General features: G+C 40.9%; 1 pseudogene; it reads right to left on the bottom strand.

Moving 5' to 3' along the window:
* Nucleotides 1–9,167: 9,167 nt before the first annotated feature.
* On the bottom strand, nt 9,168–12,542 carry LOC140221183 (uncharacterized; annotated as a pseudogene).
* Nucleotides 12,543–15,872: the final 3,330 nt, after the last annotated feature.

Below are 15,872 nucleotides of genomic sequence, written 5' to 3'. Positions count from 1 at the left end.
GAGACAAAAAGGAACACCTTTTGTCCCGGTTGAATAGTTAGTCCCGGTTGGTGCCTCCAACCGGGATAAAAGGGACACCCTTTTATCCCGGTTGGAGGCACCAACCGGGACTAAACTTTTTATCCCGGTTGGTGCCTCCAACTGGGATAAAAGGGTGTCCCTTTTATCCCGGTTGGAGCCTCCAACCGGGATAAAAGGGTGCCGCCGCCGACAGCCCCCCACTAGCCGTTGCAACCGGGACTAAAGGGGCCTTTAGTCCCGGTTGCAATTACCAATCGGGAGTAAATCTCCCCTCCATTTTTGCCTACCGTGGCGCACCCCCTTTTGTCCCAGGCCAACTTTAAACCGGGACAAAAGGGGGCGGATCGAAAGCCAATTCTCTACTAGTGCTTCCTGCTCTAAATACGTACTTGTGTGTTATGTGATGGGCTTTACATTTAAGTGCTGATCTGCGAGATTTGCTCCCTCTTTTCTTCATCTCCGGTGAGATTGGGCTTCTCCAACAAAATTAGGTTAGGAATTAAAAAAATTCAGAGTGTTAGGGTTGTGGATTCCAAATTTTGGGTTTTAGAAGCAAGACTGGGAGAGGAAGTTGACCTGGCCATCATGGAGAGGGTTGGTGGGTGTGGTACCGAGGAAATAAGCATATGGCCGACCAGGGTGGCAGATGGATTATTTTTGAGCGGGCAAACAAGCTGTAAGATGATGATTACAAACAAGGTTTTCAAGAGATGAATTTGCTGCAGGTAGGCTAAACTAGCGCAAATAAAAAAATGCTCTAATCAGATTATTCAAGAAACTATACGATGCTACTATGTAACATTATATATGCACCAATTCTAATCAGTTCATTCAATGATTGAAGTACTCGGGTCCAACATTGCTCTTGGTTTAGTGTAGATAAGGTAGTAATAGTAAAATTTGTCAACTCCTTAACTTGCAATACTATGTCGGCACATGAATCATATACAAATGAATATTGATATATACACACATACACCGATTCTGTACCAATCAACATCGCAAGAGATGCAGGATCCGTGCCATTCTGCGACAGCACCGCGACCATTAAATTCACTACTCGAGGCCATGACTGTCTGAGGAAGCTCTACCTTTCATAGCTATTAGCAAGATAGTCCAGACAGCATTATCGCGCACTTTTCTTACGCAATCATGCACATTACATGGCCTAGAGATATCTCTCACATCACTAGAGAAAGAAATTCTATTCAAATCACTCATATCATATGACATGGTATATACCGCATATCTAACTATTCCCTTTTCATCCTGAAATATAAGGAATCCTAAGTTTGTTCTCAAGATATTCTAAGTTTGAGCAAATTTATAGACAACGGAATTAACATCTAAAATATCAAAGAATGAAAAATATATTCCATATTTGATTTAATTATGCTCATTTGAAATCGTAAATACTATTGTTCTTTTGTATAAACTAAGATAAACTCAGAATCCACATATTTCAGGATAGAGGTAGTGCATTTTTAACACACTTGTTGGGCTAACGACGATCTTAAGTTTTAATCAAAGATGTTGTAACTTTTAATAAATACATACATGTAGCGGTCTTTCAAATACTTTTGTCCAAGCTGGTGATATACATGAGATTGGGATCATTTAGAATATAATCAGAATGCTAGATAAGTTCCACTAACGAGTTACATTCTTGTTGATCAACAATACAAATAATTAATGAAATATATAAATATAAACTCATATTTCCAGCGCATAACACAAATATAGACGGAGATGATATTTCCAGATTACTAAAGTTTGAACCGTGCGGAGACGTGGGAACACATAAAAACTGATCTGGCCACGTTATAAACCGGCCAACTAGCAGGAATCCCCACCAGCTGGTGAGAATTAACTAAGTAATCATGTTCAGCTTCAGAAAGATATATAGGTAATCATGTCTTCGAAAAAGCAATATTGTTCTAAGTCAAACCAACATACCTCTAATTAAGCTTAAGCCTTGTCCAAATTTACGATCAAGAAGCTGCTATTAAAAATTATTTCAACTAACGTTGACCACAGATAAGTCAGGGCGCAAGCTAAGGCCGTCCCGTCAATCGCGTTAAGCATTTTGTTCTCCTCAATTTGTCTTTCATGCCACCAGTATATTTTTTTCTGCCGTCAACCTCGTAATGCTTGCAAATCAGGTACTGCTACTCTTTCTACCTGACAGGTGGATCTTTAATTGGGAGAGAGTACGTGCTCCACCACTTGGCATGCTCCCATACTTCACCTGAAAAATACACACCAAAGAGTGTGATAAATTTGACCAAAAATGTAGCTGGATAGATAATACAATAATCTATGAGTATGCAAAGTTTGAGGTTAAACAAAAAAAAGACAAATCGGCATATAAATAGTGTGGGTTGTGGATCCAAATGAAAAGTGCCCCTGACTCGATTACATGAAGATTTTCTCTTTTTTGTTTCTTCTTGCACAAAATTTTGTTAAACATTGGAAATGCAACGCTGAAAGATAGGCAATCAGCATGCTGATTAAATGCTGTGTATTTGAACCTAGAAGTCATTATTATGAATAAGGATATGGTGAAATGCAATGGTTGATAAAGTCTCTCAAAGACTAGTAAACTTTCATTATGTATGAATGAATATTTTACTACTTACTTGGCAAATAGAAAGAACGAATGTGTAAAAATTATGTAGTTAATCAATTCATTCTTAAAATCCACGAGAACATCCTTGAAGGACTCATCATTTCCTCGAAGGAATAAAATCACAACATATAGAAATTAAGTCTCATACCAAGTATGAATGTCTAAGGTAAAGATAATAGTACTGAATGAATATTAAATGTCTTGAGAGAAAATCCTAGAAGGAAATAAAGTGAGAAAATGACTTATTATGAATAAGACTTTATAAATAAAGAAGTTCATAGAAGGGCTCAAGTTAATGTGAAAAGTATTGTGTAAATCACTTATCTCTTGCATGAGAGAATTTGAGAAATGCTATTCTCAAAGAATTAGAAAACACTTGAAGGAAATAGTCAATGAACGACTTATCAGTTAATTCTTGAATGAACGCAATAACTTTTAATATATAAATGAAAATTCTTATAGAACCAAGTAACTAAATTATGAATACAGTGAGAAATCACAAGCATGGTTCTAAATGTACCGTAGAAGCACCTCTAAATTAAGTGAACATGTAGCTAGCTAGCATTGATACCTACCATAAAAGATATATTGGTGATTGACAAGTTGAATAATTTCTTAAATGCCAACTGAAATTTTATTATTATAGTGGAACAGGAAAAATCCATAAGATCTACCAAATAGATTGTTGGTACTTGTTATTGACACCTTTTTACCCCTATTTATCTTCAATAATGGCATGAAATTAATATCATTATTATCGATCATGTTCAATAACTGGGTCATATTTGCATGTACCTTGTGTTTTGGAGGATCTTTTATTTTTGTAGGAATTTGGACTAAATTGGTGCATAAATGGATGAGGCCCAAGATCAATGATAGACAAGCAAAAGATGACGGCCAGTTAAGGCCTCCACCTTGGCATCTCAAACCGGATAAACTTTGGGGCTCCTTCTTGGCTTGGACAACCTTGCTGGTCTCCTCCGCCTCCATGCCATTCTCCAAACATGACTATATGTAGGGATGAAAATGGATCGGATACGAATGGATATATACAAATACAGATAGTTATTTTTTCTTGGATCGAATACGGATACGAATAGTGTCAAGATGTGTCGAATAATGGTATTTATCCTATTCGCATATTAAATATCCTGCTTTGAGTATTTAGATTCGGATATGGTATGGATATTGAATGTCCGGATTCGATACAAACTACCCATTTGACTGTCTAAACCCCTTCGGTCGGACGAATGGAGGATAGTATCCATACCACTTTCATCCCTAACCGTATGTATGGGTGTAATGTCATCATCAGCGTCCATTGATGCTTAGCATCCCTGAAAACTTATTAAGGGCTAAGTTTATGAAGATAAGGTAGGATGATCTCCGGATCAAGATGAAGGAAACAGAAGATTTGGAAGGTTATCGAGAGGATATCCATGTGCTAGACTGAAGAGTATCTTGGCCCCTAAGTGGGTTTTGGTGAATTAATGACATAAGCTTAAGTGTCTAATAAACTTTCAAGTGCATGAGCAGGTTTAAAAGGTTTGGTGGACATATAGCACTTGTGGATGACCCTAAAAAAGGAAATGAATGAATATGGGGCATACCTTGAAGCCTAATTTTAATTTTGATTTGAATTTGAGTATAGGAATGCCGCACTATTAAGATGGATGCGTAATCTTTGATCTTTACAATGAAAAAGGTACTCAAGATGACCTAACAAACCTATGAGAGACACATTTGCACCTGCACTTCACATGGGTATACTTAGAATGGTGCTGATATGAGAGTTGCGAAGTTTCCTAGAAGTTGTTCTAAAATCATCTAGAAGTTCTGGAAGTTTCTGGAACTTAATGTTCCAACGGCTAGTTTCGGGGTGAAGGGGTATAAATACCTCATCACCCCCTCCCCACAATTATTTTCTTGACCTAACTTCATGATGAGCCTATGAAACACATTGAAAGCCCCTCTTTACTCCCCCTTTGACATTCTTGGTGAGATTTGGTGGGGATTTAAGGAGGGGTTCAAGGGAGAGCAAGAGAGAGTGCTAGTGAGCTGATTTCCCTCTCTGGAGCACCTTGTTCTTCGTCAAGCCAGTGATTTCGCGTTTGTTACTCTTGAAGCTTCAAACCCCTAGCTGGCTAGGTGTTGCCCGTGGAGCATCCAAGCTTGTGGCTACCTACGGGAAGTTTGTATTACCCCGACGATTAAGTGACTCTAGCTAGATCTTTGTGATTGCTAGAGTGAGGAAAGTGGCTTAGGTGTGAAAAGCCCACCCTTTGTGGGTTCCTCAATGGAGGCGTAGGCTTCAAGTGTGGAGCTGAACTCCGATAAACAAATCCTTTTGTCTCTTATGCTTGTAGTTCTTCATTTCGTTCATATTCAAGCATAGAACATATTTCTAGGGTTTGTGCTCGATCTAGTTTTCTAGAAGGTTGCTAGCTGTTTCATCTTGTCTCCAAGGCTCTGTAGACCTTATTGCTTAACCTATTTTCATTGATTTACTTTTGGTAAAGCATTTCATAGAGGTATAGTGCAATCTCGCTAATCTTCGGAGAATCCATAGATTTCTTCGAAAATTCCGCAAGTTGTAGAATTTCCCAAAAAAATTCTAGAAGCTTCGGAAGTTTCTGATAAACTTGTTAGAAGTTGTTGAACATTTTGAGGTTTGACTATTCACCCCCCTCTAGTCGACATCCTAAATCCTTTCACAGACCCACATACATGTGAAAAGAGGATTCCAAAACAACATAGACGCTAGACTTGGAGATGAAGGAGGGCACGAGAGGATGAAAAGAAGGGCCTTGCTGATCGGCTTGGACCCACCTAAGCCAAATGGCTTAGGCCATTCCTTTGCCTCCCTAGACTTTCCATTTTAGCCATGGCCTCCGCAGAGTATGAATACCCCTATTCTCCACCCACACTAGCATTATCGTGCATACATCTATTTGCCCACCAGAAGGTTTGAATAGTCCTAAATATAGGGCTGGACACCGAGACGCATCTGACATGGAGACCATGGTGTAGGGCGGTGTTGGTGTTTAGACCTGGCAACCTACCGAGGGGGTATCCAAGTTAGCATTTTATGCGTGGGGCTCGCCGAGATCAGGAACTCGATGGTGAACTCGAACACACGATTTAGATAGGTTCGGGCCGCTTATGTCGCGTAATACCCTACGTCCTATGTGTTGGTTGTGTTGTATTGATGAACTTGTTTGGTGGGGATCTCTGCCACGCCTTATATTGCCAAGGGCAGGGTTAACATCGGTTATTCTACAAGAATACTAGTCGGAGTCGACCAAAATGTCCTATTCTAATTGCTACGAGTAGTTTCCTAATCCTCGACTAGTTTTTGTCCTCCACGTAGACCACGCCATCCTGCATCGTAGTCTCCATACTTGACATGTCTCGGTGTACAGCCCTGTATTTAGGACTATCCAAACCTTCTGGTGGGCCCATGGATGTATGGCCGACAAGCCCCCAAAAACTTTTTAGTCAAATGTAGCAGTCTTGAGTACTTCTGCAGATGTCTCCAACTAGTTTGTGGTGCTTCTTTGAGTAATCTGTCGAATTGGGTCTTTGAATGTACTTGAATACTGCCATGTGGCTTGAATGTGCTCAAGCTTGAGTTAACTTGGTCTTGAATCTTCAATTTTGAATCTTATATGGAAGTGCGTTGGAAATCGCACTCCATATGGAGTAGCCTCCGAGCCTTAGGTCGAATCGAAGAATCAGCCTGAGGGTCTATCTTATAATTTCACATCTCTTCCACCTTAAAACCCAGAAAAAACTTTTTAGCCGATGGGCACGTGGCACATAGCTCCCGAGCCGTTACATGACTAGTTTGTGTATAAGGGTCAACCACTGATCAACGTGACCGTTCGCCAACATTAACCATATCTCCTCCGAAAGTTGAAAATTGTGAAGCGATAACTCCAAGCTTTTAAAAACAGAATATTCCCCATTAATGTTGCCTCGGTTTAACTATGCTGCAGTTATAAATAACGGAGGAATTCATTCCTTCGATTTCACCCGAGCCATTCTGCCTGTTCGTCTTTCACACTGTAGCCCTAGCGCCACCGCTTGCCATTCTTGAGCTCAAGTGCCACCGTCTCCCCCAGCTTAGCCCCCAAGTATATGCGCAAAAAGACCCTCATGTCAGTACGAATGGGGAAGAAAGCAACCTCCAACAAGGTGGCAGAGAGCAAGAAGCGGAAGGCGGTGAAGGAGAAAGAAATCCAGATGCCAAAGTATGGCAAGACCGATTAGACAGCACTGCCGAATCAAGCCTGCGCCTAGAAGAAGTTCGTGATGAAGGAGGCAGACATCCAGGCATTGGTGGATGCTGATCTTCTCCAAGAGAAGGACTTCATTGATTAGAGGGAGGCCTTCGGCAACCCCTAGCCTCTGGAGAGCTACACCCATGAGACAGGCATCTTCTTGCACTTCATCGAGTGAGGTCTGGCTCTCCCCTCATCCAAATCTCACTAAAACAAAACCTTCTTTCTATGAAAAAAATCCTCATGATGGGGGAAATTTTTGTCATATAATATATCATAATATGACGCAAAAGTCTGTAGCGTAATAAAATCATGACAATTAGAACTATTTCTGACGACACTATTTTTTTTGCTACATAAAGGTACCAAGTGTCGTCACAAAATGTAAATCGCCAGGAGCCGGTTGACGATGGCATTTTTATGACGATATGTGCTGTTTTATGTGATGTCTGTGGAGCATTAGTGTTTGTTATTTCAAATATGACGCCCCCCCAATTTCAATGTACCCCCAATAGGAGGTGGACCCTTGAGCCCTCTCTGTTGACCAGTTTCATTCCCCATTTCCCCAACTGAAGACGGCGGCAGGCGGCCTCTGGGCGGAGCCAGCTCCCCATCTCCCCAACTGACGGCACGGCAGCCTCTGGGCGGAGCTAGCACGCAGATTTGCTGCAAGCCCACCCTACGGAGCACGGATCTCCGGTGATCGGTGGTGACTCCATCTCATTGGTCGGCGGTGTGCTCCTAGTCCCCAGGCGCGCAATTGTGGTAGTGTTGCCCTCATGCCCCTCCCCATCCCCCCTTCGTTGCCTTTCCCCATCGCTCACCTTCCCCCCTTCCAGTGGATGTGTGAGGCCTAATCAATCCCCGCTCTCTCAAGTTCTCATGTCACAGGCGTCGTCATCTACCGCTCGCACTCGGCGGTTAAGCACAGCTAGGGTTTCCCTGCAACTCGCACCCCTTGCTGTTGTTGCCGCTGCGCCTCCGCCCACTGCTGTTGAGCTGCCAGCGCCGATTGATGATGTCAACGGGTTGCCGTTGAAATGTGCCCAGATTGCAAGGACGTGAGGGTGTTTGCTGCCACTACCACGCAGTTTAATGATAACGTTGGAAGGAGATTTTTTATGTTCCCCAGGAAGATCTATTGAAATGTCAGTGTTATAATCATTTTGCATTTCCCAAATTTCATTCTTGTTTGAATGGGCATGCCTGAGAATGGTAATAGTGTTTTTAGCATTAAGTGGCTGCACTATTGATGTTAATTTGCCTATTGTTTTAATTTGGATGTAGGGGACATGTACTAGGTATTGGTTGGAGGAAGAATATGTGGTGTTCTTTCATGATAATGGATATCTACTGTCAGCTTCCTCGACCATTGCAGTAGCTTTGACAACAGAAGTTCCTGAGTTGGTGGAAAAAATTGATAGCTTAGAGCAGAATCTGAACAAGGTGAAGGAAATGGTTGGCAAGAACAGGGAAGGCATGGGAAGCTGCATTTGTCATGTGTGTGGTTGTCTAAATGTAACATTCCTGGTGTTGGCCATCCTTTTGGTTGTAACTATAGTGTTGAAGTAGGCAATGATGATGAAGTAGAACATGTTGTGAAGTAGGTTGGATATGTTGGCCACATTTGATATGCTTTTGGCTATGATGATGAAGTAGGACATGTTGTATTGAACCTGCTAAGCAGGATGTATTTGCAGTTGGTATGAAATATGTGCCTTTGTGTTGTTGGACATCTCTTGTGTGCATGGATATGTAACCTGTCTGTGTGATAAAATATGCACCTTTTAGATGTATGTTGGAATTAATCATCCCTTTTGCATTGATGTGTAACCTGTGTGTGATGAAATTTTGGCAGCATGTATGTAACATCCAGCATATATATACATGACAGACCCTGTAATTTCCATGACATTGTCAGGTTGTCATAAAAACCTAGAATTTTGGTAGTATATATCATCTCAATGAATTCTGGGCAGCATATATCCATGACATTTTGTCAGCATATAGCCTATATGTAACTTCCAATAGGTTGCATGTGCATAGAACAAAATTCATAAATCAAGTTTCCATTGAAACAGAATCATTGCATACAAGGTCTTGGCTCACAAATACCACCTCCAACAAGGCATACAATTTCATAATTTAGATACAAACTTCAGTAGCATAATTCAGATACAACAGAATCACTAATAGAAGTTCATGGTTCACAAATAGCTCCATAAATGCAAAGGTTAGTCATCTTCACTGTCGTTTTCTGATATACTCGCTTCATTTTGACTATGGTACTCAAGGAAGGTTTCATCTTCATCTTCGCTATCTGTTTCATTACGTTGAGGTGTTTGTTAATGTCGACGGATGGTCTTGACAAGGTCTGCACTAATAGGGCTAACTGATTGATTATCCATATGCAACAAATCCATATCAGGATAAATGTCTCCCATGTACAATCTCCTACAAAGTATTGTCCTCTTGGTATACCTCCTGACATCTCATCTGTACTTATTCATGGATCGGTTGTTTTCCGTCGGACTCTTCAACATCAAATATATGTCGGTGGCCAGATTCTTGTACCACTCACCAACATGGACCAAACTTTGTATCTTCCAAGAAAAATACTTGTGAAGCTTCTATGGCTAGAATGAAAGGATCATTCTTATACCATCGGCCTTCGATGTTAATGCTCTTGAAGTAACCATCATCTTTCATCTGGTATGTCCTTCCCTCAAGATTATACCATTCACAGCATAATAAGGTAACAAATCTATCTCCTTTGCTGTTCTTAGTGTAATTCAACTCAATAATGTCTGTGATTGTCCCATAGAAGTCAATATTGTCATCATTGTGAGTACCTACAGTCTTGATGCTGGAGTTTTGTGTTTTCCTGTCTGCCTCACAAGCCATAGTGTGGTACCGTACCCCATTAATTATACAGGTTGTGTATGATCGCACATGCCTATCCGGCCGACATGCGAGTGAGTACAGGTCTTCATCAACATTTGTTGTGCTTTCGTATTTCAATTTGGTAAGCTGCAGGAAAACACAGAGAATTGGTGAGTTTGAAAATTTATTCTACACTAAATGATTCAGCCAGGATGTAAAAGTTGCACGCACATGTTTCTCGAACCATGCAGCGAATTGGGTTGACATTATTTTTTCAATATTGTTGACCTATTGTTGTTCCAATTCTTCCCTATACATGCTAGAAAGGAAGAAGTTAATTAGTTTATTGTGACACTAGTATTGAATAATGTTGGCAGAAATGAAATGACAACAATTACTCACTCTTTGTATTCATCAACCTCTTCACAATCATTTAAAACAAACCAAGAGTCATAGTCATTATCTTGGTAATGAAGTTTTGAAGCACCCAACAGGTTAATACCATGACGAAAAATAGAGTAATTATTGGGTAAGATGTTCTATGCTCCATCTAAGTTTCTTTCAGGCCTAGTGAACTTAGTAATAATTTCATTGAAATATGTTGAGCATTGGGTCATACGAGTATAGGCAAGTATGCCTCTACAATAGATCCTTCAGGTCTTGCTTCATTGTGGATGAAACGCTTAAAGGTGCCCAATCTTCTCTCAATAGGATACATCCATCCATACTAAACCGGTCCCCTAAGGAGTGCCTCGTCAGGTAAGTGTATTGCTAGGTGAACCATAACATCAAAGAATGCAGGAGGATAAATTTTCTCTAGTTTGCAAAGGATAATTACAATATCTTTCTTCATCTGGTGTAGTGCATCAACCTTTAGAGTTTTCAAGCAAAGTTGTCTAAAAAAACCTACCCAATTCAGCAATTACTTCATATACATCTTTGCGCACCAACCCGTGAAGGCCAACTGGTAAAATACGCTGCACCAGTATATGACAGTCATGTGTTTTCAGCCCATGCATTGTTCCTCCCTCCATATTGACACATCTTGATATATTAGAGGCATAGCCATCTAAAAATTTAACATTGCTAACAAACTGCAAGAACTTCTTCTCTAATTCTAGCGTTAGAACATAACAAGCATTGGGCTTTGTGGATGAATTACCAACTTCTTCCAGCAAATGAAGCTCTTTTCTTATACCTCTACCTTCCAAATCTAGTCTAGTAGCAACTGTGTCGTTTGTCTTCTTCGGAATATTAAGTAGAGTTGAAAAAATATTTTCACATATGTTTTTCTCTATGTGCATAACATCTAGGTTGTACTGTAGCTTCAATTTTGACCAATATGGAAAATCATACAAGCTAACCTTGAGATGCCATACTGGTTCTCCATTACGGCGTCGTTTTCTTGTTTTCTACTTATTAGGATTCTTGCCTGGAACATAGGAAACTTCATCCAACCTTGCCAGAACCTCATCTGCACTAAATTTCCTTGGTTGCTCTCTATTTTCATGGTGGCCATTGAAAGATCAGTTTTTCCTCTAGGGATGGTCATTTGGGAGGAAACGTCTATGGCCTATGAACCCAATTTTTTTTCTCAGACATTCGGAGCATGGATTCTCATCACAGTGCACACATGCAAAGTAACCCCTAGTGGTTCTGCCTGACATGGTGCCTAATGCAGGGTAGTCATTGATTCCCCATAGAATCTCTGCATGCATACTGAAATCTTTGCCTTCATATGCATCATAAGTAGAGACACCCTCCCAAAGGGTAAGCATGTCTGCTATCAAAGGCTACATGAACATATGGAAATCTTTGCTTGGTGATTTTTTGCCTGGATTAATTAAAGCAAGCATATAATTGGATTGGCCCATACACATCCATGGTGGAAAATTGTATGGAATCACTATCACTGGCTAAATGCTATATGAATTGGTCATCTGACCAAATGGGTTAAATCCATCAGTAGCAATGGCTAACCTCAAACTGCGGGGATCATCTGCAAAAGACTTGAAAGTATCATCAAATTCTTTCCAAGTTTCTCCATCAGTAGGATGTCTCATTTCATTTTCAATTGGTACCCTCCTATCCTTGTGCCATCTTGCATACTGTGCCCACTGCTTTGAGATAAAAAGCCTTTGAAGGCATGGAATTATTGGAAAGTAACGCATGACCTTGTGAGGAACTTTCTTTCTACCCTCCTTATTCACTTTCCATCTTGATTCACCACAAACTGGGCAATGATCATCATTTTCATGGTCCTTCCAGAATAAGGCACAATCATATTTGCACACATGAATAGCAACATAACCAAAACCAAGTTTCTGAAGTAGAGCTTTAGTTTCATTATAGGACTTAGAGAGGCCGGTAACATTCTTCAACGATGTTGAATGCATTGAACCCAGAATTTGTCATCGTATTGTACACCTTTATATGCAGCAGTTTAATAATGAAAGTCAACCTAGACTCCTCGGTGCAACTTGGATAAAGTTCACGCTTTGCGTCTTCCATGATTTCTTGATACAAGTTACCACTGAAGCCATGGCTTGCTACGGTGTACAAATCTTGAATCAACCCCTGAACTCCCCGTGCACTGTCTTCTATGATATCTTCAGCTTGTCCTTCATCATCAATTGGAGGCTGGTCATTTCCATCCCATGATATACCTTCAGTACCAACAGCGATTGTGCCATCAGTTTGTCCATCATCATTATCTTCCTCTCCATGGTGAATCCACCTAGTATAGCATCTAGAAATACCATTGATGTGGATATGCTCCTCTACCGCATCTTGACTTAATTGTTTATGATTCAGGCATCGGCGCATGGGCAACTGATTTCCTCATCTGCACTAAATCTACTCATAACATGTTTCATGAATTGTTCAACGCCAGCTAGATAAGGATCACTAAATGGCCCACTGTTATACATCCAGCTTCTATCCATCTCGACCTGGGAAAAATTAGGTGTCAAAAGTTACAAATCGAGCTTCTATCCTTCAATTCTACTAATGGCGTAGTAATATAATAACAAATCCAAAGGGGAAGAACTATGGCAATGTGTAGATCTCCTCTGCAACAAATGATGGCGTGCGTGACCTTGCTTCTGAGCGAGCTGATAGGGAGGGCCACCTGACCTTGCAGGTGGAGGGGGGGTGGCGAGGCAGCTCAAGGTGGGGGGTGGGGCGGCGAAGCAGCTCAAGGTGGGGGGGGGGGGGGGGCGAGGCGGCAGGTGGCGTCACCGGCGAGGCTAGCTGCAGGTGGTGAGGCTAGCTCAAAGTGGCCGAGATGTGGCCGGCCAGAGCGTGTGTGGCCAACCTGTGGTCTCTGCTTCTTAGCCACAGCAGGCTTATCTGCCTTGACTGCCATGTGGGTCCAACATTTGAATGACATGTGGGTCCTGCATGCTCATTAGCCTCTCATGTAATGAATTCATTGTGCAAGAGTGGTTTCTCTTTTTATTCTCTAGCAAAAACTTGTAACTAGTATTTCTCCCACAGACTAACTCCATATGTGATGCTTTTTTTTCTAGATTTTTATAAAATCATGATCTATCAATTTATTTTGTTGATTTTGGTCATCTTTTGATGTGACAAAGAACAATTCAAAAATTGAATTCAAAAAATGACAACTTCAAACCAGATTTTGAAAGTCGAAATGATTTCAGCTGAAAAAGTCATGAAAATAAAAGTTGTACAACTCATCAATATCTACAACTTTTATTTTGGTCATTTGTTCATCCGACAAAGTCATGGTAACATTGCTCACAAATTTTATGTATCTCTCTTATATTCACAAACTATAAGAGAGATACGTACAATGTTACCATGACTTTGTCGGATGAACAAATGACTAAAATAAAAGTTGTAGATAAACTATAAGAGAGCTACATAAAATTTGTGAGCAATGTTACCATGACTTTGTCGGATGAACAAATGACCAAAATAAAAGGTGTAGATATTGATGAGTTGTACAACTTTTATTTTCATGACTTTTTCATTTGAAATTAGTTAGTACCCAAAAATTTTGTTTGAAGTTTTAATATTTTGAAATTCAAAATTCGAACTATCCAAACAAAGTCATCTGAAAAAATGACCAAAATCAAAGTGGTACATCTCGATGCGTTATAAAACTTTGTTTCTGACATATTGTCCATTTGAAATCATTTATTACCCCAAAAATATATTTGAATTCCTAATTCTACTAATACTATCTCTGACATGGTGGACTCACCGCGCCAGGACCAAAAATTGGCCAGCGCAGGCTCTGCCACCAACATAGCAAACCCACCATGCCAGACCAAAAATTGGCACTCTCTCACTCCCGTGTTGATTCTCTCACCGGCACATGGGACCCACCACGCCTCCCGCTCAAGTAGGGAAAAATACACCTCTTGACCGGTTAGACAAAGGGGAAAAATCCCCGTAGACCATGGCCTCCTCCTCCCTCCCCTCAACGTAGCGCCGCCACTTGCCCATCACACCGCCACACCTGCATCGATGGCCGGAGCTTCCCATCCCGCCACCACACCAACGTCGGAGGCCGGAGCCACCCATCACGTCACCACACCCCCGCTGGTGGCCGGATCTACCCATCCCGCTGCCACACTGCTAGCTTTGACTAAGGTGATGAGGGTTTCACCTTCTCCAAAGTTCAACACATCCGGCCTGATCTAAAGTAAATCTAACCTTCTATGTTTGAATCCACCACTAACTTCCATTGCAATTACTGATCTGTTAGTTCTTTCTTGAACTTCTTAACAGAAACTTAATCCAGTTTCTACTCTTTCTGTGTTTCATCGTAGTAAGCATTAGAAGAAATGCTAGTTACCAAGTATGAGCAAGAAAGGGATGAGAATGTAAAGAAGGTTCACGATGTTTTTAAGTCTTTGGGTATTGAAGTGTTAGAACAGACTGTTAGAGCTGTTTTTTCAAAAGGGAAAGAGGGCAAAAGGAAGAGACTAGTGTTTGACAAACCAGACTCTGACATTGAATATGATCCATCCTCTGACATTGATAACCAATCTCACAGTGATGATGATTATGATGAGGACCTCAATACTAAGGTGAGATGGATTACTACGCCAATTTATAAGTTTACATATGTGTCCAATTAATTAATTAATCTATTGCCATCTATTTGAAACATATATTTCAGTGAATACAACAAGACTGACAAGGTCATTTAAAATACTTCATTGTAGTTAATTAATGTATTGTCTTCTTCTTAATTTATAAGATGCATGTTTCTCTTGCCACGTAAGACCAATGGTTCTAGGAACTTGCACTCAACAGAAGGAGCAAAAGGCGGAAACAATGGCGGCTGCCAACCCAACCAGATTCACTAGGGCCAGTGCAGCCATGTCTTTGCCTGGTGCAAACACTAGGACCACTGCAGGCCGTCCACCACCTAGGCCAAGACAGAACTTGCCTACTAAGAACAATTTGAAATTTGAAAGCCAACTCTAATACAAATGCCATTTCCAGTAGCAGCCATTTGCAAGGCCATCTCACTACAAGCGCCAGCCATACCACAGAAACTACAAACATAGTGCCTAGTGCTACTAGACCCACTGCTAACCTGTCTCAGCAAACTAATCCCACAAACAGTGGTAACCGAACAGTTCCTAGGGGCAACTCGCCAGGTGCACAAAGCTCTAGGCAAAGCAATGGCATCAATGAGTCAGCAGAGCAATTTGATGCTGCTAATTCAGAGGGTCATACAACTGAAGGAGAACCAGTCCATGACTTAGTTCCAGGTAAACAATATGTGTTTCCAAACATTAGTTTCTCCATTCAATATCTACAATTGCTACTGCTATAATAAAACATTTCTATTATTATTTGCCAATGCAGCACCCCCAAAGAATGTTCGCAAGAAAACCATGGGTCATGGCTTAGAGAGGATGATTAGTAGAGGAAAGAAGCTGGGGCTATCGAGGTGGCTGAAGGGAAGAAAAGATCTGAGGTCCCACTTCAAGCAGCGAAGGTGGCATCAGAATGTGGTGTTGCCCTTAGAGACAACCTGCCTATCTACACATCTTGGAAAGAATATGATA

The sequence above is a fragment of the Setaria viridis genome, chromosome 9 (assembly GCF_005286985.2).
Source record: "Setaria viridis chromosome 9, Setaria_viridis_v4.0, whole genome shotgun sequence".
In the NCBI taxonomy this organism is placed as follows: Eukaryota; Viridiplantae; Streptophyta; class Magnoliopsida; order Poales; family Poaceae; genus Setaria; species Setaria viridis.
Note: the sequence above shows the minus strand (reverse complement) of the source record. Positions and strands in the feature narration are given on the sequence as shown.